The following is a 26,543-nucleotide window of genomic DNA, read 5'->3' on the forward strand; positions in this document are numbered from 1 at the left end:
ATAATAATAATAATAATAATAAATTCTAAGCCTAGCTTATCTTCTCCAGGTTTTTTCCGTTTCTTGTAATAAAAACACCTATAATTTTTTTCAGAGAATTTTTTTATTAATAAGCTGTAGGCAAACCTGAGCTGCATTCGACGTGGAATAGATTGATAGAAGTCATGTAAGCAAGAAATGGGAATTTGGGACTAATCTTCCTGCAAAATATGTCCCAGCTGTGCCAGTGATGTTGCGCAGAAAATGTGATTGAACCGATTGGAGACAACGCCTTGTCCGTTTCCATACCTTGTCATAATCTTCGATATTGTGGCTTGTGACACACCTGCGATTTCTACCGTTTTGGTTAGGGCAGCTCCTCCCAGCTCGCACTCAACGATCATACCTTCTGGGAGGTCATTGAGGTCACATTTTGCACAACAACAATCACCGAGACAACGTCATCCGCGTGACGCTGTAGCATGTGATGGCTATCACGTAGCAGTGCCATAGTCGATGTTGAATTAGCTGTTGTGCAGTTAGTGTACAAATTGTCAGGCCTCAGTGACTTACAAGATGGAATGAGAACACACACATAGATTTTTTCGCAACACTTCAGGCCTCCATTAAGCAGAAGTAGAATTTCTTCTGACATTAAAAATAAATAATAAAATAAAACGAATTTCCCACCATCTATATAAATGTTTTACGATTTACATGAGGAATGTAAATACAGTACTCCCCCCCCCCTTATCCGCGGGGGATACGTCCCAATCTCCCGGATAGTACCGAACCCTATACTTTAGTATTCTTGATTTCGGAACATCTGCAAGACGCATGTAGCTTTCTCCACCTTTGCAACGAGTTGCCCTGGTGTTGCGCGGAATTGTCTATTACTAAAAGAAAGATCTATACGGCTTTCATTTCGGCGATGTAAAATTACGTAGGCCTTTGCCTACGTAATTTTACATCGATCCAACATTATTTCAAAGCCGAATGTTTTGTAGAGACCGGGGATAACTGAAACCGCGGATAGCGAACCCGCGGATAAGGGGGGGGGACTGGTATAATAGTAAATACCGGCCTCGTTGGTTGAGTGGTTAGCGTATCCGTTCTCCAACCAACAGGTCGCGACTTCGAACTCCGCTATAGGAATAAATTGTTTTTAAGTAGGAGACGAATTTCATTCGCAAGGTTCACGTGAGACAAAAAAAAAAAAAAAAAAAAAGAGGATATGAAATAAGTAGTTACCATTTCCTCGTTAAAATAAAATTAAGATTATCACCTAAATGGCTACAAATAACAAGAACAGAAAGAAATTTTAAAACATTTGTTTATAAAACTAGATTATTAAATGACGCAAATGTACAATGGCTATATGAACAAAGAATTAACCCATATTTAGATAAAATAAAACAAAATGAAGAAATAGAAATAGAATGGCTTAATATATAAATCATAAAACATTTATATAGATGGTGGGAAATTCATTTTATTTTATTATTATTTTTTAATGTCAGAAGTATCGTGATCACGAGATCACTACTTCTGCTTAATGGAGGCCTGAAGTGTTGCGAAAAAATCTATGTGTGTGTTCTCATTCCATCTTGTAAGTCACTGAGGCCTGACAATTTGTACACTAACTGCACAACAGCTAATTCAACATCGACTATGGCACTGCTACGTGATAGTCATCACATGCTACAGCGTCACGCGGATGACGTTGTCTCGGTGATTGTTGTTGTGCAAAATGTGACCTCAATGACCTCCCAGAACGTATGATCGTTGAGTGCGAGCTGGGAGGAGCTGCCCTAACCAAAACGGTAGAAATCGCAGGTGTGTTCACAAGCCACAATATCGAAGATTATGACAAGGTATGGAAACGGACAAGGCGTTGTCTCCAATCGGTTCAATCACATTTTCTGCGCAACATCACTGGCACAGCTGGGACATATTTTGCAGGAAGATTAGTCCCAAATTCCCATTTCTTGCGTACATGACTTGTATCAATTTATTCCACGTCGAATTCAGCTCAGCTTTGCCTACAGCTTATTAATAAAAAAATTCTCTGAAAAAAATTGTAGGTGTTTTTATTATTTTGATAACTCCCTATACTTCTTAGAGATGAATACTGTAGCTTCTTCCTTCTTTATGTCTCATTCTTATCATTTTCTTTTTTCCCCAAGTTAATCACACCATGAGGTATCCATTAGGGCTACTTCACGATTTTCACTACAGTAAAGTAGGAATATATATCTGCAGTCAGATGACCTACTTTGTTCTCTTCTACAACGTATCAGAAGTATTCTTAAAATATATTCCCATTGTCCTTGATATTTAGTCCATTTACACATCAAGTAAAAATGATGTCTATACTACTGTCAGAGAAAAGAGAAGAGAAACTCTAATATTTTCTATTGCGAATAATGCATAGTATGTGTTGAAGCAACACTGTATAGAAAAACTTAATTTATGTACGAACGCGCTGTGTTACTTCCTTAATACTTCAATGACACCATTGTTAAAGCAGTTGAATGACTAGTATAGTTCATAGCAGACCTTTACAAGGAGGCAAGCATGCGATGGTGGTATAGAGGTTAGCATAGCTGCCTTCCAAGCAGTTGACCCGGGTTCGATTCCCGGCCATCGCAAAAGGTTTATTTTTCCCATTTAGGGGTACAGAAATTTTAATAATAGTTTTTTTTTTTATATTATTTTATTTATTTATTTCAGTTTGGTAGTATATAGGACATGCAAGCAGTTGTACTGGTTTGCTATTTAATTAATGTTTTATTTCTTTACAAACAGTGCAAATGATTTAAAACTGTAAAAGGAATTCCGTTTTTATGTATATAATAATAAAAATATGTAGAAAGATTTTCACACTTGGGTGTATTATATGTTAAAGATATCAAGAAATTTTATACTTGGTTATAATCCAAGGAAGCAAAACAAAGTTTTGCGCTTGAAATATATTCACGTCTGGGCTACTTGTATATAGAGGCTAATGACTTCAATATCACTTGCCTTAGTATGTATCCCATAATGCAAAGTACACTCCCTTTCAGGCGTGTATAATGGAATGCATAATAGGAAGGGCCACTACCCAGACCGGTTTCGACCTTTATTGAGGTCTCCAAACTTTGTTTTGCTTACTTGGGAAAAAGATTAATACCAAGTATAAAATTTCTTGGTATCTTTAACGAATAATAAAAATAATATAATCATATATTATTCAATTAAATTTTTCCCATTTTCGTTTAGTCTTATACATCATTTATCTTGTTTGCTGTGTTAATAACGCTCAGCTTACGTGAGGACAGATTTTTTTAATATATATATTTACTATTATTTGTCTTCTATCTTTACTTTGAAATCAGTGCGAGTTCTTTGTACCAACAATACCCCGCGCTATTCAGCTCCAGATGTTATATATTTATTCTGCTATATTAATATTAAATATTATTATTTGAGTAACTAAACCACACGAGAGGTCACAGACCTATAACACAATAGTGCCATGTGTGGTCAAGTCATTAACGAGATAGAAAGGCAGAATCAATATGTTGTTTCTTGAAGAGCTGGAGGTTCTAGTAATTGGGATAAAAAACCTTAGGGGAAAGGCTCCCCCCCCCCCAGAGAACGGAGGTAGACGAAATGAAATAGAATGAGAAAGGTTGTTGGATAAGTCTGAAACCGAACTGTGTATGAATGTGGACAAGCAGCTGATCGTAATAAATATTATTCTCATGGTATTTATTCATTACACAGTGGAAATCATAATCGGTTTAGTTAGTTTTATATACATAAATGTGCAATTGTTACATAAATGTGCTATTATTATTATTATTACTTTATTCATGTGATGTACAGTCAAAACAAGATATCATTTAAACAACAATTTGATTGGTTATTATTAGTACTTGTAGATTTCAAAGTAAAGTAATTGCAAGTATGCATTCCATTCCATCCCATTCTTTTTTTTTTGAGTGAATCCCATCCATGTAAGGTCGTAAACCTATAACACATTTAATACCTTAGATAGACTAATGGTTATTAATTCAGTTTAATAACCTAGTTCTTGGGTTACAGTGAACAAATATGGTACTCTTTGAAGTTAGTTCGTTTCTAATGATGAAGATGGTGAGTTCACACCGGACGATGAAGTCCACCACGTAAAGACATTCAATAATATTCATGCCATCATGGGATGCAATCCATAGTCTATTGGTTAGAGAGCTGATATGGTTAACCACCCTGTTAACCACTCGGTTAACAAGGATGGCAATGTAAGGTTCGGGAAAAAATTATGATTAATATTTTAAAGTGATTGCTTCCAACATCTTTAAGAAAATGGTATCATCATCATCAACCTAAAGAACTCAGCAGAATCTCTATTTGGGGATTAGCAACTTTATCATGAGTTGAATAAAAAATTCTTTAGGTTGCTTGACTTTCTACTCCAGCAACACTCTTGCACATCTCAAGTTTATAATGGCGTTTCCCAAATTTTTCGTCTATTATTTATAATATATCCAAGTTTATATCATTTGGATATATTAATATTAATTTATATATTCAAAATTATATTCATTTTTTAAGTTTTATTTCGGTCTTCCCATGCCATTTATTTACTTACTTTTTACACGTAACGTCCGCTTTTGTTCTCTCAGTATAAGCACGACTATTTCACTTACCATGTGTAAGTGAAATAGTCGCTTTATTTACCGAAATTTATTATACTGTATTTTTTCAATAGCTTGCTATTCGCTTTCTAAACTTTAGTTCCTATTTATAAACCAACACTTTTTCTTAAGTCATTGCATTTCAGTAGCGACGGGTGAAAACTTTAAGTGGGAGTGCTGCGTATACAAAATAAGAAAAAATAATTCATTTTTTCCTAATCAGTAACCAATTTATTAATAAGTAAATTTACATATCACAAAAATTGCTTTATTGAAAATATTTCACCCTCACTACGAACACACATCAATAATAAAAGTTTCGTATCTCACAGAAAAAACGCGCCCAAACATACAATTTAGCTGTAGCGACACTGCTCAACGAGCAGTGCCAGATTCACTTGTTAATCGCAGTGCATTTGTTTCGTAATCTAAAGCGTTAATCGAACAATTCCAATTATTAACTATTCAATCAATGTCGAAACATAAGCTGTAACCTTTAACATGTTGTAGTGCATTTATATAATGTTGTAAGCATTGTTATTATTTATAAACACAAACAAAATTTAATTTTTTCGTTTTTTCCCTAGGGCAGTGATGGCGAAATCATTGCTCAATCTATTTCTCCCTTTCGATTTGATATTATTTAAGGCAGAAAATAGAGTTTCACATGAGTATGTAAAAGAGAAAATTTAGAAGAGCTTTAGCAAAGATTTTAAGAGCATGAAAGTTTTCGGGAAGGCTATTCCACCCGCTTAGAATTTCACCGTCTGAATTTTTACACGTAGTATCATGCAGACGTTCCCGCTCAAGTTCTTCTAATTCATTTCTAAGAGCAATAAACTTTCTTTTCCAGATAGGATTACACTGGAAGTCGGCTAGTTGCATTTCTAGATCTTTTAAATCCAACTACTCAAAGCCATCTAATTTAAGATCCATGAATTCTGTTTCATCAGGATACTTTACGAATTGGATTGTTTGTTCCAACATTCGAAATGGCTCAAATCTAGACGAAAACTGCTCAGTTACTGACTTTAGAACTTCGATAGATTGGTTGATGTTGTTCACGATTTTTGGGGTTGGTTTCGTTAAACAAATTTTCACTCTTGGGAAATACTTAAAATTGTTACTTTCTAAATCACGTTGAAATATTTTGAGTTTATTCTCAAAGCTCTTGATCGTGCCAAACATAACATCGACAGATTTTCCGAAACCTTGCAATTGTATATTAAGTTCATTCAAGTGCAATGAAAAATCTGTGAAAAACATCAGCTTACTGAGCCAAGCAGAATCGTTCAGCTGAGAAAATTCGTGCTCCATGCCCTTCGTATTTAAATATAATTTAGTTTCATTTAAACAGTCAAACCATTCAAGTACTTGGCCACTACTCAACCATCGAATATTATTGTACATGAATAGACCATTGTACACTGATTCAACTTCGCTTAAAAGTGAATTAAATTCTCGTTTGTCTAAAGCCCTGGCAGCAATAAAATTAGTTACCTTTGTCACAATTCTCATCACATCATTCAAATCCTTTAAGCCTGATTTCGCACACAGTGTCTCCTGATGTATAATACAATGGAAACAAATCAGGGGATGACCAACATATTCTGTAAATTGTTTGATAAAACCGACATTACGGCCAACCATATTAGGCGCGCCATCAGTTGTAATCGAAAATATTTTCGATAAATCTATATTTCTCACGGAACACTTTAACAACACAGTCGCATATGTGTTTACCTATGCGGTAAATTTTCTAACTTTATCAATTCCTCGTGCATAGAGTCACCCTGAACATACCTTGCAATAATAGCCAATCGAGCTGATGACGTAATATCTGTAGTTTCGTCGAGACGAATGGAAAAACAGTGGCATGAGTTCAAGGCTTGTTGTATTTGATTTTGTATACTAGCATTCATTGATATAACTCTGTCTTTAATAGTATGCCTACTTAATGGTAACTCTTTCATGCGCTTTACAATAGCTTCCTTATTATGAAAGTCCTCAAATAAAAATGGTGCACACTTTACGAAAGCTTCTTACAGATAGCTCACCACACAATTTTAGTTTTTTTTTATTAGTGCTAGCTGCCATTGTAAAAGGGTTCACAAATTAAAAAAAAAGAGCACAATTATATACAGCGGTAATTAAGCAATAATAATTAATAAGAACTAACAATTACTGGAAATGAATTATACACCAGCAACTCAAATTACTTAAGTGGCAGACCGTGCAAGACTATCACTACTTCTTTCAGCAGGGTTGCAAGATTTATTACCGGTACGTTCGTAGCAACCTTGTTACGTTTTACTCTCTATCATGCTCTAAATAGCAGCTATTTAGTAAGTTTTGTTTTGAACGTCATTGTAAGTTGTTACTGTTTGCATTATTTAACAAAATTTGCTGAATTTATTATAACTATAATAAATTCAATATTTAATGCTGCGAATTATATTTTCTGTTAAAGTGGTTTTAAATGTTTAGAACTTGTATTACTTAGTCGACTTGGAATGCATGCAGGAACGAATTTCACACAGAAGTCAAATGAAAACTTTCAGTTTATGACATATAAAGCACGTATTTATAAGTTTGTATCGTATAATATTAATAATAATTTTTATAAGCTTTTATAATATCATATGACTATGCAGAAATTATAATGATTAAAAAAGAAAACGTAAACTTAAAATTCTCGTTGTTTATAGGCTAGTTACAAAATAAAATAGAAATAGTTAACTATAAAATATAATTCTTTCAATGAACTGAAACCTATCTTCGCCTTAACAGAGAGCGATCTTACACGATTTATCGCAGTTTTTTCATCCGGATACATACCAATATTTTTCAACATCCAAGGTGTGTCACCTGAAAACCTCAAGTGTGTCAGTGATGACACGCGTGTCATAGGTTCGCCATCACTGCCCTAGAGGGCAGTGCTCTGAACCAAAATAAAGATGTTACTAAGATCAACGTTTCTTTTCAACTGAATTTATAAATATTTTTGTGTGCTGGAAAATGGTGTTCTTATCCAGGGATATTTTATTGAAACATTTCTTTAAAAAAAGACAAATATCCAATGAAGGAAGAAAGACATTACAATATCAATATTTTAAAAAAGAAGAAAATCTATATCAGATCACAAGATGTCCTAAAAGTACAATGGAAGTTACCGAATGAATCAAAGATATATCCACAAAAAATGAATGTGTGCTACGATAGAAAGACACAAATACACAAAAACTTTCTACACTTAAATAAGTCAGACAAGGCAAGTCTTTAAGTCTATGTTTATTTAACATAATTATCGACGAAACAATTATAAAAAAAAATTAAGAAGCAGAAATTAAATAGGAATAAAAATAAATTAAATTTGTTGGTTATGCAGATGATGTAATATTACATGGAGGAAACAAAGATAATCTCCGAAAACAATTATTCAAATTCCTGCAGAGATACAGCCTTTTAATATGCAAATACATAGCAAAGAAATTCAAAAGAATGTTAATTGAAAAACAGTTAATAATATGTAAATTACAACTAAATTGAAAAAAGTTAAAAAAAAATTCTTTCACCAAGTAACCTTGCTTCATGAATTTTCATTGACTCCATTTAAGCCTAAATAAATCTGCAAAAACATTTGCAGTACGAACACCTATAAATATTCTTTCTTGTTAACGAATTCGCTCTTCTTTATCTTTTTTCTTCTCTAGAATAATTATATATATTAAGCTGCAATTATTATGTATATACAGTATATTATATTCTATAACTCGCTATTTATAAAAATAATGTCATTTCGTATCCAATTGTGTCTTCATGGTTACGTCATTTGTTAACATCCAATCATGATCGGGTTAGAGATTTTTAATATTACAACGGCTAAAATATTCTGTACATTAATTGTGTACAACATTTCAATAAATTAAAAAAACAAAATCACTGTATTTAAGATAAGTAACGCATTTTCTTGTGTTTGTGTTTTGTTTTAAACTTTATTTGTATTTCTTAAATGTACATTTATTTTACATTTTTATTTAAATATAAATTTAATATAATTATTTTAAATGAATTTTAATGAGATAAACCTTTAATTAGATTATATGAATTTTAATGACTTTGATAAGGAAGAAGTAATTACGACGAACTGAGGCTCGGCTATTGCCATTACCCAGCCATGACTTAAAATTTTTTTCGCTCAGTAGCACCCCATCCACACAGATTTTCTTCATTCAGATGACGAGATAAAGAGTCAAGGACTCAGTCCATCTCCCACTTTTTTTAAGAATTCATTTTTAATTACGACGAAGGCGATTACATTTTTTTTTATCAGCATTCAATAGAGGATTTTTTTCCTCTTTTCCATAGAGGATTGGAAAGAACATAAAAACAGAGTATAGAGACAGTGTCATTCAATCAAGTGATTTTTATCTCTTGGACGTGATGCAATAATCCTCTTATGTTTAACGAAGGGAAAAAAATACACAAATTCCCAAAAGCTACGTATATCGACCTCAATAAAGAAGATCTAGTAGCCGTTACTGGACTAGCAATTAACTTAATGAATTATCTTGTGGCATTTCCTATAGATGTCGTTCTAATCAACAATTGATAAGTTGTTCTGTAAACTAAACTAAACTTTCTCTACTTCTTTATTGTCATAGCCTCATATCAATTATTCATAAGTGATTCTGACTTATTAGGACCAATTTCTGAATTGTCGAAATTAAGACCAATACAAGCATCGCATTGATCGGTAGATAATTTTAATAAAATGAATACAATCGTATTGAAATATTTTATTATAATTTATTATTATTTGTCATTTTTATTATATACGAGGGTGGTCTGAAAAGTTCTCGGCCTAACAATGAAAAACGAATTTATAATTTCAAAATTATTTTTATTTTTCAACATAATCTCCCTTAAGACTAATACATTTATTCCACCGATGCTCCAGCGCCATTATCCCGTCCGCGTAGTAGTTCTCGGTAAGATCTGCAAAATACCCCTCTACAGCTGCACTCGCCTCTTGATTTCAAAAAAAAAAAAACGCTCACGAGGAAGAGTTTGAGTTTTGGGCAGAGATAGAAGGCAGAGGGAGCCAAATCTAGGGAATAAGGTATTCCAACAATTCAGTTCAGATCCCTTAATTTTCCCATTGAAAACACCTTTGTAGGCAGATGCATTGTTCTGATGAAAGATGATTTTTTTCTTCTGCAAACCGGGTCTTTTCTCATGAATTTTTTCGTCTAGTGGTCAAAAGATTGGAATAATATTCCCCGGTTATTGTTTTATCCTTTTCAAGATAATTAACAAACAAAATACCTTTAGCATCCCAACACACCGATGTCATGACCTTTCCTGCTGATGGAACCGACTTTGTCTCCTTTGGAGCTGAACAAGCGGCTTCGGTCCACTGTTTTGACTGCTTTTTGGATTCTGGTGTGTAATGACGAATCCAAGTCTCCTCCATAGTAATAAATCGACGCACAAAATCAGTTTTATTCTTGTTAAAACGCTCCAAGCACTGTTCAGAGATTTTCATGCGAGTGCGTTTTTGATCTGCTGTGAGCAACGCGGTACTCATCTTGCACAAAGCTTTTTCATTTGCAATTCTTCATGCAAAATATATCTTACACATTCTTTTGAATTGCCTATAGTTTCTGCAATTCCACGCACTTTGACTCGCCAGTCATCCAATACCATATCATGCACTTGATCATGATTTGTGGTGTTGTTACACTTTTTGGACGTCCTCCACGTGGATCATCTTCAAGGCTGGTACGGCCACGTTTAAACTTGGCAGCCCGTTACTTAATTGTCGAAAACGAAGGAGAAGAGTGTCCATAAACTTTTGTGAACTTCGAATGAATTTCTTTTGGCGTTAAACCTTCTTTTACAAAGAATTTTATAACCACACGATACTCAATTTTATCCATTTCAAAGGATACAGACAACACTTTTGCTTCAGACAGTTGTAGAAAACAAACTACTTGATAGAATGACTTGCAATTTCACATGGATGCTTATGACCGATGAACTAACTTAGAGAAACATTTTACAGAGAAAATCTTGGCGCTAGTGTTGCCATCTATGAACGAGGCAGAGAACTTTTTTAGACCACCTTCGTATATATTTCCTAGTCTTCGAGAATGTATATATAATAAATACAAATAATAATTTAATATATAATAATTATATTAAAATACAATAAACATAAATATAACAAAATAAGCCTGCGCGGTTAGCCTAGTGACTAAGTGACTATCAAGGTTCGATTCCCGTTAATGACGTGACGAGCTGAAGGATCTTCCTCAGCCGTATCCAAGTTAACCAGTCTTGGGCGTGGACAGTAGGTTTTTTTTCCCTAGTTTATCCTGGAATTTTTTATCCCGCAAATGAGGCAAACCGGCCTTGAGTACGTAACACTACAGGCAAGGGTGCGTCAAGGTTTCCCCTCGGGTGCAAACTTTTATCGGTCGCCCCTTAAAAAAATAACTAAAAGAAATTGCATGTACCATTTACTACAATAAATAAAATAACAATTTATGCAAACCAAAAGTTACACGTCCTATTTATTAAAAACACATAATAAATAGTTTCGTATAGTTATTTGTAACATTTTTTCAAAAATAAGCAAAAAAAGAACAACAATTATTTCTTAATATAAACCAAGATTAATTGCACATGCCTTTATGTAAAATTTACTTGACGTGATTTTTTGTAGCGAAATCATTTATTATATCCTCCATATCTAAATTAGTAGCAATTTGATGTTCAATGCTAATAAGACTTAAATTGTTAAGTCTATCCTGTGTCATCGTACTGCGGAGATGATTTTTATAATTTTCAGCTTTGAAAAGGATCTTTCTCCAGTTGCAACAGTCACAGGTATTGTTAAATAAATTCTTAGTGCTATTCACAAATTGGGGAAAACACTAAGAAAATCATTCGAAAATATATACTAGAGTACCGAAAATGCGTTCATATTCGGATTAAGATAGATTAAAATATTTTCTATTTCCTCGCATAATTCCAAGATTTGGTGCCATATAACAAGAGAACATATGAATTTGAAAGATTTAATTTTTAATAATGATTCAGCTTCGTTCCTTGTATCGCTATCTCTTGATTTATCTTGATATAAAATGTATAAAGCATCGTATATTTTTTTCTAAATTATACCTTAAAGCTTTTACAGCGTCAATGCATCTCGTATCACAAACTTTTGCTTTTCTTTCTTTTTGCTGAAATTCATAAAGCAATTCTGATGATAAACAGACGGCTTCGCCGTCTGTTTATCATCAGAATTGCTTCTGCCAGGCTGTTCGTCTTACACTTTCAATGTCGTATTCTTCTGCGTTCTGCTTAATCCTTTCTTTTGTCTGTTGTTAATACAATCAGGATATTGTGGAGAATCGCTTTACTTATTTCTCAAATATCATCAAAGTATTGAGCAACCCACGTAAGTGGTTCATTAATATCTTCCGCAGGATATGTTTGTGATGCTAAAAAATTTAATGTTTATCTATCTAAATCATTGCGTTTCGTGCCGAGATTGTGTTGTAGTGAATTTGACTATTTTAGGTACCTACTGACTTGTTATTTGATATTAAAGATCCAATTTCAAGCTTTTATATATTATGAGTTCAATTCTCTGATCATTGTCATTTGAGGGTTGTTTTATATTTTTTTGGCTAGATTGGTGAAGCAAGAATGCTTTTCATATTCCCCGTTACAGCATTGCCATCCATTATCTTCCAAAGGTATTAATCACCGCATCTCACGGTCGATTAACTCTGTCGAACTCTTCATAAGTCCTTATAAGGACTGGCTTTAAGGGGCGAAGCAAGAATGCTTTTCATCTTCCCCGTTATCTGTAGAGGACAGTGTAGGGATAAGGTGTTAATGAGCTACTAATGCTCTGATCATGGCAAGAGGGTAACAGCAATAGCCGAGCCTCAGTTAGAGCTTCAATGGCTACAGCATTGCCATCCATTACCCTCCAAGGGTAATAATCACCGCATCTCACGGTCGATTAGCTTCCACTACTCCTGTTCATCATCTGTCTTAATACTCAGTATTCAGTAGTCCTTATAGTCCTTATAAGGACTGGCTTAAAGGGGCGAAGCAAGAATGCTTTTCATATTCCCCGTTATCTGTATCTGTAGAGGACAGTGTAGGGATCTTATCCATACACTGTCCTCAATAACACAGTGTAGGGATCTTATCCCTACACTGTGTTATTGAGCTATTAATTAAAGCTCTGATCATGGCAGGAGGGTAACAGCAATAGCCGCGCCTCAGTTAGAACTTCATTGGCTACAGCATTGCCAAAAATTATCCTCCAAGGGTATTGGATTGAAAATCAATCACCGCATCTCACGGTCGATTGATTCCCTTCCATTTTTATATTTTTCAGTATCCTTATAGTCCTTATAAGGACTGGCTTAAAGGGGCGAAGCAAGAATGCTTTTCATCTTCCCCGTTATCTGTAGCGGACAGTGTATGGATAAGATGTTATTGAGCTATTAAAGCTCTGATCATGGCAGGAGGGTAACAGCAATAGCCGCGCCTCAGTTAGAACTTCATTGGCTACAGCATTGCCAAAAATTATCCTCCAAGGGTATTGGATTGAAAATCAATCACCGCATCTCACGGTCGATTGATTCCCTTCCATTTTTATATTTTTCAGTATCCTTATAGTCCTTATAAGGACTGGCTTAAAGGGGCGAAGCAAGAATGCTTTTCATCTTCCCCGTTATCTGTAGCGGACAGTGTATGGATAAGATGTTATTGAGCTATTAAAGCTCTGATCATGGCAGGAGGGTAACAGCAATAGCCGAGCCTCAGTTAGAACTTCATTGGCTACAGCATTGCCATCCATTACCCTCCAAGGGTATTGGATTCAGTATTCAGTATGCTCGTTAATAAGATATATGTATATTTGTTAATATAATTTTTGAAAGGTGTTATTTAATTAAATTAAAAATAAAATCAGAACAAAATAGTAAAATATAGCGATAAAAAATTGTTAATAAAGAGAAAATAAAACTATTTATTTTTTTATTTTTTTAATTTGGTCTGAAATAAGTATCTGTTTCTGACAATAGATTTTTTCGTTACTATTCTTCGGTCGGCTATTTCATGATTTTATTCGGTGTAATGAGTTGGAAGGATTTCCAACATCCTTCTTTATTTTGATACGATTATATTGTTTGAAAGTGATATTTTTTTTTTAACTTGACGAGAAATTATTTCCTTCTCAACAAATCCCCTTAAGCAAACTGCATTTCTTTAGATATCTTATAGCTCTCGTGCCCGCCCTCAAAAAAAAAAAAAAAAAAAAAAAAAAAAAAAAAAAAAAAAAAAAAACCACTTTTTTCAAAGTGTTTAATAAAATGAAAGTATTTCCACGGATTTGTCCCAATTGTTTGATAATGCATAATTAATGATATTGCTTAATTTAAATAAGGGATTAGAATCTTTATATTGGAGTGTGAATACTTTAATTCGAAACATGAATTAACTTGGACATTTTTATTGTAAAACTTGGCTGTCTTTCAAAGCCTATTTTGACGTGTCACAAGGTTGTCTTTATTTGAATTTGAATGTAGAGTTACCCAAGAGGGATATTGGTTTGTACATTCAAGTTTACACGAAACATTGTGCTGTCTGACCACGTTATGCGAATTGTATTTGGTGATATGCCAAACCACAAGGGATATCAAGAATGAGGTCATAATCAGTGGTGGCTCGTGGCTTGAAATCGTGGGGGTGCTGCAACTTTCGAAATATACATACACACTGTAAGTACAGTGTATACGTGTTGGGATAAAATATCAAAATTATGATAAAAATTATAAAAAAAAATTAAACATGAAAAAATATTGTTTATTATCGATAAAATAATACAGTTTGGTATAATTCAAAATTACTTAAAAATAAAATATATTCTTCTTGTTTTGTTTCATGAAAACATATTGTTTATTATCGATAAAATTATACAGTTTGGTATAATTTAAAATTACTTAAAAATAAAATCCATTATCATAACCCCAATAATGTTCTAAAATAAAAACTATAACAAATGTTATGTCTTTAATTGTAATGTCCAAATATTTAAAGAGACGGAGTAAACACGATAATAAAACAACAGTGGAACTGCGCGACGGACAGTGCTGCATTACGCTAATAGCTCGCATCTCATCCTACGCGCACAAGCATATGCACGTCATAATGAGATGCGAGCTATTAGCGTAATGCAGCACTGTCCGTCGCGCAGTTCCACTGTTGTTTTATTATCGTGTTTATCGTGACACTGTGGTAAATACAGTGCTGCTATCGCCCTCCTAAGTGTTACAAGATGGATTTTTATTATTTTTTATACAAAATAAGATAATTGTATGGGATTGTTGATGATAAAATTAAATATTACAAGCAAATATGAATAAATTAATAAATATAGTTATATATATCGAGAAAAATTGGAGGTTCTGCAGTGCCTATGCACGAGCCGCCCCTGGTCATAATGCTGTTAAGGAGGAAAATTGAATTATAGGGATATTTTAATATTTTTCCGTGATTCAAAAACCATAGTGCATTGGGTTTATACTAAAGGAGAATCATGGTAGGTTAGAAGTAAGGAATTCTTGTAGTTGAAGAATAGCTGATCTTTGGAATAAACTCCTGAAATGTATTTATAGATTTAGACAGTAAATAAGGTCTAAAGAAATAAATTTACATAACGGATATTGATTACTACACTATTCCTGAAAATATTGGAATATCACAGCAGAATCGTTGATTGGGCGACAGAATTCATCTCCCCCTTAAAGATATTTAAGTGATCCAAGCTAGAAGTTGGATTCAAACCCCTGGTGTCGTTTGGAGGAAACACTCGGCCACTCACGTCGGATAGGTATCGACAATTCTAATTATAGGAGCTACATTAATTACTGAATTTAAAGAAATTATTTTACAAAAAAATCAGGAGCAAATTGGGCCTTATTACATTAATTAAATTTGATTTCTCATTTAGCGTATTAAAATATATTAATATAAAAATATAAGTATTAATCTAAAATTATAAAAATAAGTCAAGTAAGGGTTTTTATTTGTTTATTAGTTGTAGGCTATGTCACCCAACAGCTCTTATTATCCAAATTCTATCTTTTAACATTAATTTCTAAATAAACTAATTAACAATATTATATATATATAATAAATTAGTAACTTAATTACTATTTTAATTTTCTCATTAATTCTTACTATTATTTTTCTTTTTATTATTATTTTTCGTATAATTCTTGACACCAAACTTTAATAACAATAAATAGCAATGGTAAATTCAAGATTTCCAATAATCTCAGTTCTGACAAGCATGTGCTACAAGTTCGTTTTAACAAAACCGACTAGTGTGACTGTTTTAATCAACATGGCATAATACACAATTAATCTGATAAGTAAATAATACTCAAATATGGGATCATAATTGGGATTCATAGGATTCCAGGTATGTTCTTTTAAAACAAGAACAATTAAAAATAACTGTAAATAATTAAAAAAATTGTTACTATCAATAATTTGTGGTCATTCAGCGTCAATATTTTTTCAGTTATAATTTACAGGTTTAATTTTTACATATTTAAATAAGCTTCGTTAGTTTCCAGTTTTAATTTTGTATAACTTCTACATTAATATTCCTCTCCCAATCGATCCCAGCATTTTTTATTTTTTTCTCATACCTGATTTTTCCCCATATGTTGGCGTCAGTTTTTTTCCTACGATATCCTCTTCATATCGTAGAAAAAAAAAACTACTAACTACTAAGAGCTAACTACTAATAGCTAACTACTTTAAATGCTTATCTTGAATTGTACTTATAGGTTAAGAAAAGTATTATGTTGAATTTAAAAAAAAAAAAAATACGTTTTAAAAATTCCTTTGCCTTGGGCTAATTTTGTCTAATCAATTACGAACCTCAGCTGCACCCTGAAAGTTCTGAATTGTGCAAGGTTTGCTAAAAATATATAATAGCGTGTGCTTCCGAACGTAACGATGCCTATTTTAATTAGGCCACCATTACTATGAATAGAAGCAATAAAGGTGGGCAGCATTTGGGCGCATCTGTTGAATAAACATATTCAACAGCTGTGCTCAACTGGTATGAAGTAAATGATAATAACTGGAATATACGGATGAAATTGGTAACTGCACACAATTATTCACTCACTTGTTTAACGTATCACAATATTCTGAGGTTTAAAGGTATAGTTAGTTCATTCAGAAGTCCGACTCTTATAGTTCTAATTTTGAAAATATTATATTTACTTATTTATTTATTTAACTATTATGAAGTTCACAAGATAAATATTTAATACCGTGATTCTATTTCTAAACTTCCAGTCGCTGATTTTTTTTTTCTTCACTTGTTTATATTTTTGCATTTTATGCATATAAACGGGAAAATGCATGATAGTTCGTTGATTGAACACTAGATGGCGCGATTTGTCCCTCACGTGAGTATGCAAAATAGCATATAAAAATAAGGATAGAGCTTACGAAAGCATTAAGATATTTTAATTACAACAATAGATTGATTTACTGGCGCTGGATGTTATTAAATGATAGCAAGCTGAAAATGTACATTGACATTATCAAAACAGCACGAGTTAAAATGGATGCTGTTATGCTTCTCGCGGTATTTTGTACTGTTCTATCAAAAATTATCGGATTCATTTTATCTAAATGCATGACGTAATAGATGTCTGTTTTTATCAGTAATTAATAGGGACAGTTTATTGATATCTTGCTGCATATATTGATTTACTTCTCTACGTAAATGAATCTTTTAATGTCTTTTCATTTATCAAGGAGTGTATGGGACACACATGTATGGGACTAACTTCTGCTGAAAATCAATATGACACCTACTCGCCACCTTTCACTAATGGGAAGTTGAAGAAAACCCCAGATAAACTTGGTGCTCAATGGCCTATCATTGCTAAGGAACTTCTTTTTTTTCTGTTCAAAGGCCCTGATAAAAGGAGAGGGCTGCATTATTGTCGTAATTGCGTGTATATTTGATTTTTCAGGATCAACAGAAACATAAGAGGAACTGGTTTATTTTCTCTTCCATCTACCATGATGTTTGTAATGAATTTAAAAAATCTTTCCCAATTATTTTTTGTTTACATGCTAGTATATGGGAAGCAGAGTTTCTCATTACAAATTTTCTCTTAGGTTTTATTGATTCAAGATCAAACTCATGAGACGTGCATTTGGCCCCATAGTAGATCTGTTTCGTAACATATTTAAATATTTATCATCCTTTGAGACTGACATTGAATTAATCCGTTTATGAAGTTAGTAGGGTGTTTAACTTTCTCCGAAGTTTTCTATTAGTTAGCCAACGGATTATTTGTTTTCATCTTTTCATTTTAAACAGATATTTCTATGATTATTTGTTTCATTAGTTTGTGTTTGGTTGCTTCTAATAACAGGCTTCTTTCTGTGAAGCCACTCGAAATTTGTGTGTGTGTGTGTGTGTGTGTGTGTGTGTGTGTGTGTGTGTGTGTGTGTGTGTGTGTGTGTGTGTGCGCGCGCGTGCGCGTGTGCTTGCGTGCGTGCGTGCGCGTTTCTTTTCATATGATTACATCCATCTTTTACTTTTATTTCTTCTTGGAATAAATGTTATTCTTCATGTTTACTTATCAACTCTTCTACTTTCACAGTCTAGTTTTGTGATTGGAATATTTATTTTATTTTATTTTTTTATCTTTGTTTTGTACGTTTTTTTGCGTCGCTTTCTTTGATATTTAAATAGACTACGGTCATAAAATGCTCTTGTTTAAGAAAACAAGAAAAGCAAGACTTCGCTCATAAAAGTTTATTTGTAAAAAAGCATACGCCTATTTTTCTCAGAAAATATAAAGAAATAAAACTTTAATCTGTTTGTTTGTTGTAATCACGCCTCAGAATAACCCCGCAGTGATAATAAATGCACACAGTTCAACATCCTTTGAAAATCTTACATTTTTCTGATTTCAGGATTGAAAGAAAAAAATAGCGTTCTTTCATTTTAATATTGCTAAACCTTGAAAACTGTTGTTAAGTAAATCCTTCACCTTTCTTTCTTTGTGACAAATTTTGTCGTCAACAAACATCTCTATTCAAGCGGATTAAGTAAGCTACCCACAAACATTAGCATCAAAAATCATTTCAAAATGGCAGGTCATTGGCCACAGCAAAAACAAAATATCAGTTAAATCTTTCTAGTAGTTTTGAAGGGGAAAATGATTATCTTTTAGAATATCTTGTGGGGGTATTTTAGCACGTTCTACTGGTACGAACTAATCTCTGATTTCTGTTTATAATTTGGAAAAAAATTAGTCCCTCTCCCAGGTCATTCAACTGTTAGAACTTCATTGGCTACAGCATTGCCATCCATTACCCTCCAAGGGTGGAATCGTAATTTTCTCAATTCAAAATAGCAAAATCCTTATAAGGACTGGCTTAAAGGGGCGAAGCAAGAATGCTTTTCATCTTCGTTATCTGTAGAGGACAGTGTAGGGTGTTATTGAGGTATTAAAGCTCTGATCATGGCAGGAGGGCAACAACAATAGCCGAGCCTCAGTTAGAACTTCATTGGCTACAGCATTGCCATTCATTACCCTCCAAGGGTATTAATCACCGCATCTCACGGTCGATCCTGTGCTCCAAAACAGCAAAATATAATGCAATGCATATAATAATATGGAATGTATGAGAAAACATAAATGGTAGATTAATTTCTCTATATTTTTCTTAATTAGCATTTAAAAAAAAAGAAAGAAATGTAGCTTAAATCTATAATAATATTTCATCAAAATACAAACATTTTTTTTTTTAATTTTATTGATTTACCAATAGAAGTCGCACAACATGCTTTGTTGAGCTGTGAAAGTGTTATTTCGTATATTGAGTTCCATAGTATGTGAGAAACAATTTGTACAAGTCATAGACTATTTTCTTTCCTGAGGTTTTCTATTAGTCACTCTGGGATTGTTTTTACCTTCCCAATTTTATTGTATTCCATGATTATTTGTTTCTCTTAGTTTGTCTCTGAGACTCGTCCATTGAATGACGAGTCTCTTCTTTTGCTTGGGGCCTATCGACATGATTCAGGTTTGCGAAATGCGTTCGTTATCTCTCCTCTCTCTCTCTCTTTCTTTCTTTCATTCACTTACTCTCTGTATCTGTGTGCGCGCGCGCGTCAATTCTTCTTTTCATAGAATTACATCGATGTGTTTCTTTCTCTTTTTTTTATGTGCATTACTTGAATATAGTTTTCTAGTTCTAGTTACCTTAGTTCTATAGCTTAAATATATTGCCCGCCCCCTGTTTTTTTTTTTTTTTTTTTTTTTTTCTTCCTAACTTTCATCCTTTTATTTTTGGAGGGAATTTCCCAAGATTTCAAGTTTTTATTTTATAATTTTTTTATAAATATTTTTTATTTCTCAAGATCTCAGCCATTTCTTTATTTTTGTCTCTTCAACGTCCATCTCACTGCTTTCTTTGTCATTTAAATATCCACCACTTAGTGCTTTATTAAAGAACATAGGAAGACGGGGAGAGTCTTATTTTTTGTTTGTTCACTTCAACGTATTCAAATTTCTAAAATCCTCAATAAGAATTTTTAATGCTGCTATATTTTTAAACCTATTTAAATTAAACATTAAAAATAAAGATTTATTTGAATTACAGTTTATTTTTACATTTTTATGAATCAGTTAAGCTAGCGACGAAGTTAATAAATACTGTCTCAATGAATATTGTAGCCTCGGGAATCCATGAAGTGTCATGTATAATAATAATATTAATAATAATCCTCTTACACTATTTTAAAATTTCCTGATGATTTATGCAAAAAAACTACCTTGAAATCAATGCGGAAACTTCATTTAATGGAAAATTGTCTTATTTTACATATTCTTGCTAAAATATCCAGGATATTTGCATATCTTATATATACTGCCAATCCAAAAAAAATTAAATGCCTTAAATGTAATATTAATTTCTTTTGTACTTTATAGGAACCCTTGCCAATACAGACGGCCTCATCTATTCTTCTTCCATTATTGGTGACCTAGAATTTGACTGACTCCTTACATCACAATTAATTTCTTTTTCTATCGTTCTTTTCTCAACAAACTACTTGGAATTTTTTTGTCTTCCTTAAAATACTGACTTTCTATAGTCCAACGTCTAAGTAATGAATTAATTTATCAGTGGTCATTTCAATGTTCGAAATTCTCTTATGCTAGTTATACTGGAAGGATTGGTCAAGTATTGGTCCCTATGAAATTAGTAATAAGGACTAAATCGCGACTTATGTAGTTCCCAAAAGTTTCCATTCCAATTGAATTTACCCACTGATTTTCTAGTCAAATGTTCTAACGTTGCTTCCACTCAGTTGCTGCCAAAATAATGGGAAAAAATTCTTCAACTTCTAGAGTACCTGGAAGCTTTCTCTTAATCAAATCTCCAGTAGAAATAAATAGTTCATGACCGATTTGTTGCAAACAACGTCATCACACTCAATTCTAAGACCTAATTAATACATATTTTAACATGTGTGATAGAGTATGTATCTGAAAAGAGATTCTCTAAAGTGAAATAACCAATTAGGCTTCCAGATCAATTCTCTTCTCTCCTTTTGTTTAACAGCATGTTTATATCACCGCCATGCTGAAGTTTCTGGACAAGTAGAAGTTGAAACTGAGCAGTTAGTTGTGTTATCTCCAGAGCATTTGATCGATTGATACAAAGACCTTCTGAGCAGTGGTCTATGCTGCTCTTGTCTTTCTCCTACAAGTTGCAATTGGATGTTCGTTTTCCTTACCAATGGGACATTTCGTGGCAGGTTAGATGGTATTTTATTCTTAAACTGCTCTCTGCCAGACGGCCAAAGCACATCATGACTCTGTTTTTCTTTTACTTACTGTCTGGTTTATAAATGATCTTGTCTCACTGACTGCAAATCACTGGTGTTACCAAACACTATATCGATCACATTCCTGTAACTAAAAATAAAATAATAAATCAAATAAAATTATATGTTTTACATTTAACTTTTAGTTACTTTGTGACTTCACTCACCAGATACTTGACGAGAGCATGACATATTTGAACTAACAAAAACTCTCGTAGATGTAGTTACTTATTAAGCGGTGAAAATCGCTCAGTATATCAATATATCTTGTGCTAATTTCAAACACAGCTGTGCAATCTAAAATTTTCATTTTATTCGAAAAGTTTGTGTACAAAAATGTGCAGCTAGGCCAAGAAGGCGCCCTAGCACTTTATGTTCTACTACACACTCACTTTTATTTGAAAAATAAAGTTTGGCTATTGAATAGCAACATAGCTTTAATCTGTAAAACTGGTAGAGCTGCCAATAGTTGCAAGTGCACAAGGGAAGCTGAATTTGGTTTTTATTTCTTGTACTAAACAGAGTCATAAAACTGTCCCCTATCACGAACAGTGAACGCCTCGGTCGAAATAATCATTAAATAAAAGATCTACGAAGACTAAACTTAGAAAAACGCAATGAGCAAGGCATTGCAAGAATGCTCATTGTCGTACCATAGTTACTAAAGAGGAGACTAATTGGAATGATTAGGGAGATAAATAAAATAGTTTTCAAATACTATTTTAAGTAATAAAAATAGATTATTTAAGCAGCACAAAAAATCTTAATTTAACTAACCGGAATATATTTTTTATATGATTCCACTCACCAAAGGTTGGAAACCCATAGTACATTAGCAGTATGGACAGGTTACTGATTTTTTTTTTTTTTTATTTATTCAATTTTACCTGGTCTGAAAACCCTGCTCTATAGACCAACAATGGAATTTTACAACGGTCTTACACCTGGTGATGGAATTTATCTCACACCTAAAGGCAATTACATACACCCATGCTCAAGGCAGGATTCGAACCCGCTGTTGCCGATGGGAGAGCCAATATTCCAACCAGTTGGCCAAAACGCCAACAATTACTTAAGTTACTGAAATAATAAATTATGCTTCCCTTGTGCACTTCTTGCTACTATTGGCAAGAAGGGTGTCTTCTTGGCCTAGCTGCATATCTTGTCTACATCATCCACTTTAACCATAGAAATTAACCATAGAAAGATTTGGAGAAATATATGCAAGCACTCGATATTTACAAGGCAACTGTTTAGGATCTGATATGGATGCAGGTCTTAGTAAAATATACCTTTATAGACACCTTTCTTCCCTTTGCCATTAGGTGGCCACCTTTTTCTTTTTCCACTCATCGCATGTCGCGATGGGTTTTTACTCTTTCAATTTCACTACGAATGTAAAAATTCTTTGCAGCTCTGTTCTTTCTAGGGTCGATTCCTGTCGACGACGTGAGGAGCTGAAGGATCTTTCTAAGCCAAAGCCAAGTTAGCCGGTCTTGGGCGTGGGACAGCAGGGTTTTTTCCTCCAGTTTATCTGGGATTTTTCATCCCGCAAGTAGGCAAACCGACTACAGTCATGGAATATAGCACGGCAAGGAAGAACAACGGGAAATCACCTTGCTCGTAGTCATTTCCCTAGATGGTAGCGTATATAGCTGCCCTTAAACAGCCAAAACACACACACACACACACACACACACACACACACACACACACACACACACACACACACACACACACACACACACACACACACACACACACACACACACACACACACACACACACACACACACACAATACTCGTTTAGAGCCTGTGTGGATGGTGCTTTGGTTTGAAAGATCTGGATACAACTCGTGTCTACAACGCACATAACCTTTATAAGCCATCTTCAGTTGAAAGTGAGTTAATGTGTCCCATATGGATGTGGTAGAGTTTTTCCTTCCTGAACCAGGCAACTGATCTGTAAAACACACGTAATTTACAGTCATGGTTTTCAATAGGCGTAACTCTATTTACTTTATCCTAATACAATCAAGGTTAGGAAAGCCAAGGGCCCTTGGCTATGAACAGTAGTACCAATGATGATCCTCTTTTAAATAACAATGAATGCTCAATAAAGTATAAAGATAAAGGCGATTTAAATCATCTTAATATCACCCTTTCTTTTGTTACTGTGAATATTTCTTCAGACAAGCTTGAATCCGAACTTAACCTTACTTACCAATCCAAAGCGGAGTATCCAAACGAATTTTGACTGAATTATTAAAAAGACGTTTGCTAAATGCTAACGTCTTTTACTTTTACTTTTTTTTTTATATATATATTTTATAAACAACTCAGGAGTGGAAGAATAGTCTTGAGGATGTGGACTTTGTCTTTGCAGAACAAAAGAAGTTCTGAAAGCAACTTAATAATTGAAAATAAGAAAGAATCTCCTTAGAATACCCAGGAGTATTGTAAGTCGATTTTTAGCGCACTCTATAAAGTCAGCCATATTCTTAAAATACCTTTCTTTAAAAGTTTCCCAGCTAAACCCGAGTTTACGTTCATTGAGTTAGAAAATATGTATTTTTATTCTGCTTTGACTAAACTACTTATGGGTTTTGCAAAGTTTAAGCCTTTTCAGACTCTCCCTTCAAAGTCAAAACTATATCTAGAGAGGTAACTAAAGGTATTACATTCGTTTGATTCGGTTGTTCGACAATAACATGTGTTTTTTTTTTTGGAAATCAAATGGAATGTGTTGACAAAGAGGGTAGTGTATACTAACATTGTTTTCCTGAGAAGGTAAATGCTATTGACAATGTGTGGGAACAGATGACAAAACTCAGTGATGTGGCAGCGGAGTGCAAATGCATTTTAAAATGTAAGATAGAAAAGTTTTGATTCAGTTTTGTTCCTCCTGTTTACTAAAAACAAGTAAAAAGTGGGTCTCTACTCATATCATAATGTGAAGTTGGAATCGGTAGATTAACAGATGGAGACCAACGACTAAGCTTCAATAGATACAATATCAAGGATGTTTGTATAACGTGTGGTTTTGAAAAGAATTAATATAAATTAAAATAAAAAAACGTCTTTTTATTCTCCAAAGGAAATAAAAAGACATCACTGATTGTTGAGTTCATGACTACTGAGGATTTGAAGATTACGGGTAACGAGCGTATGCAGCTAACGCCATCTCGTGTTCTTAATTCTAACTGGTATTATTATTATCTAAAATAGTATGAGTTCTATCAATTTGTCGAAAGGAGATTAGTACCTGTCTACATCGTGAATATATTAGTTTAAAACCGAGTGAAAATTTTTAGAACTAATTCCTCTAATTAGTGACTATAATCGAATCTATAATGGTATTTGTCTATCAGTTGTGACGTCAACATTATTGAGTCACACAGGCTAATGAGATTTAAGAAAATAAATATTAAAAAACCATAAAAGCTAAAAATTAACTTTGAAATAAATAAATGTTTTAAACACGTAAATAAATTAATATAAATATCTAAACAAATTAAATTCACTTTATAAAAAACATAGGAGCTTAAAAACAATGCACGAAAATAATGAAAAATGGAAAGAGGAAATAATATTATTTTATTTTTTTATTTTATTTTATGTATTTTTTTATGTATTTTATGTATTTTTTTTATTTTATATTTTTTAGTTTAATTTTAATTTTAGTTCATCATTATATGTTATATTTTACATATTATTTTATTTCCTTGTTTTATTTTATTTTATTTTATTCTCTTATTTTATTTTGTTATTTTATTTGCCATTTTTAAAATGAAATAGGTACTTTTAAGCCTGTTTAGTTTGGTTTAATTTTTTATGGGATCGATTTAATCGCTGTCAGTTCCTTTTCACAGAAACACGCTTTGGACAAGCTTTTCGTTTTCTTTGTTACATCATGCTGTTATACAAACATTCTTTCTCTTGCATCTTTTGGAGCCTTTCCGGCGAAAGGCTTCGTAAAGCCTCTGTGATTCTTGTAAAAAAGGAAACATTAATGTTTCTTTATTAATTCTATTTATATATGTTAAATTTGGTTTCAGGCCCAAACCTAATTGTTTACATACTTGGAATTAGGAGATAAAATAATTAAGTTTATAAAATAACTTGGTTATCCTAATATACAATATCTCTAAGTTAAAAAATTTATTATAACTCTATCTTCTCCAGAGATTTTTATTAAAAATTAAAACACTTTGTTGCAATTTCTATAGGTAAAGATGATAAGGTTCGGTATTATAATTTGGTCACGGTGATCGATTGATTCATTCACTCGAAGGAGAATTGGAGAATCAATCGACCGTGAGATGCGGTGATTGATTCATTCAAACCAATACCCTTGGAGGATAATGGATGGCAATGCTGTAGCCAATGAAGTTCTAACTGAGGCTCGGCTATTGCTGTTACCCTCCTGCCATGATCAGAGCTTTAATAGCTCAATAACACCTTATCCCTACACTGTCGTCTACAGATAACGGGGTAGATGAAAAGCATTCTTGCTGCGCCCCTTTAAGCCAGTCCTTATAAGGACTAAACTTGGTCACGGTGGGAAAAAGTCCTTTTTAGGACTTCCAGGGTAACAAATGGAAATGCTGTAGCCAATGAAGTTTTAACTGAGGCTCGGCTATTGCCGTTACCCAGCCATGACTAGAGCTTTTTAGCTCAATAACACTCCATCTACACAGATTTTCTTCATTCAGATGACGGGAAAGAGTCAAGGATTCAGTCCATCGCCCAGTTCTTTTAAGAACTTGGTCACATGACTGTGTGACCATCAGAGCATCCAAGTTTTCACATTAATCTGTTATCCAGATCAGGGGCGAATTCTCCATGCTTGCTGCGCAAGCTCCTTAATTGAGAAAGAAGTAATATTTATTTGTTAACA

The 26,543-nt window shown here is 33.3% G+C and overlaps 1 non-coding gene across 1 annotated transcript; it reads left to right on the top strand.

Annotated features, from left to right (window-relative positions):
- The first annotated feature begins 2,558 nt into the window (after window positions 1-2,558).
- On the top strand, window positions 2,559-2,630 carry TRNAG-UCC (transfer RNA glycine (anticodon UCC)). Its single transcript has one exon. It is a non-coding gene; the product is annotated as a tRNA-Gly (tRNA).
- The last annotated feature ends 23,913 nt before the right edge of the window (window positions 2,631-26,543 follow it).

The sequence above is a fragment of the Typopeltis vanoorti genome, chromosome 7 (assembly GCF_054136105.1).
Source record: "Typopeltis vanoorti isolate ZY-2024b chromosome 7, IOZ_Tvanoo_1.0, whole genome shotgun sequence".
Lineage (NCBI taxonomy): Eukaryota > Metazoa > Arthropoda > Arachnida > Uropygi > Thelyphonidae > Typopeltis > Typopeltis vanoorti.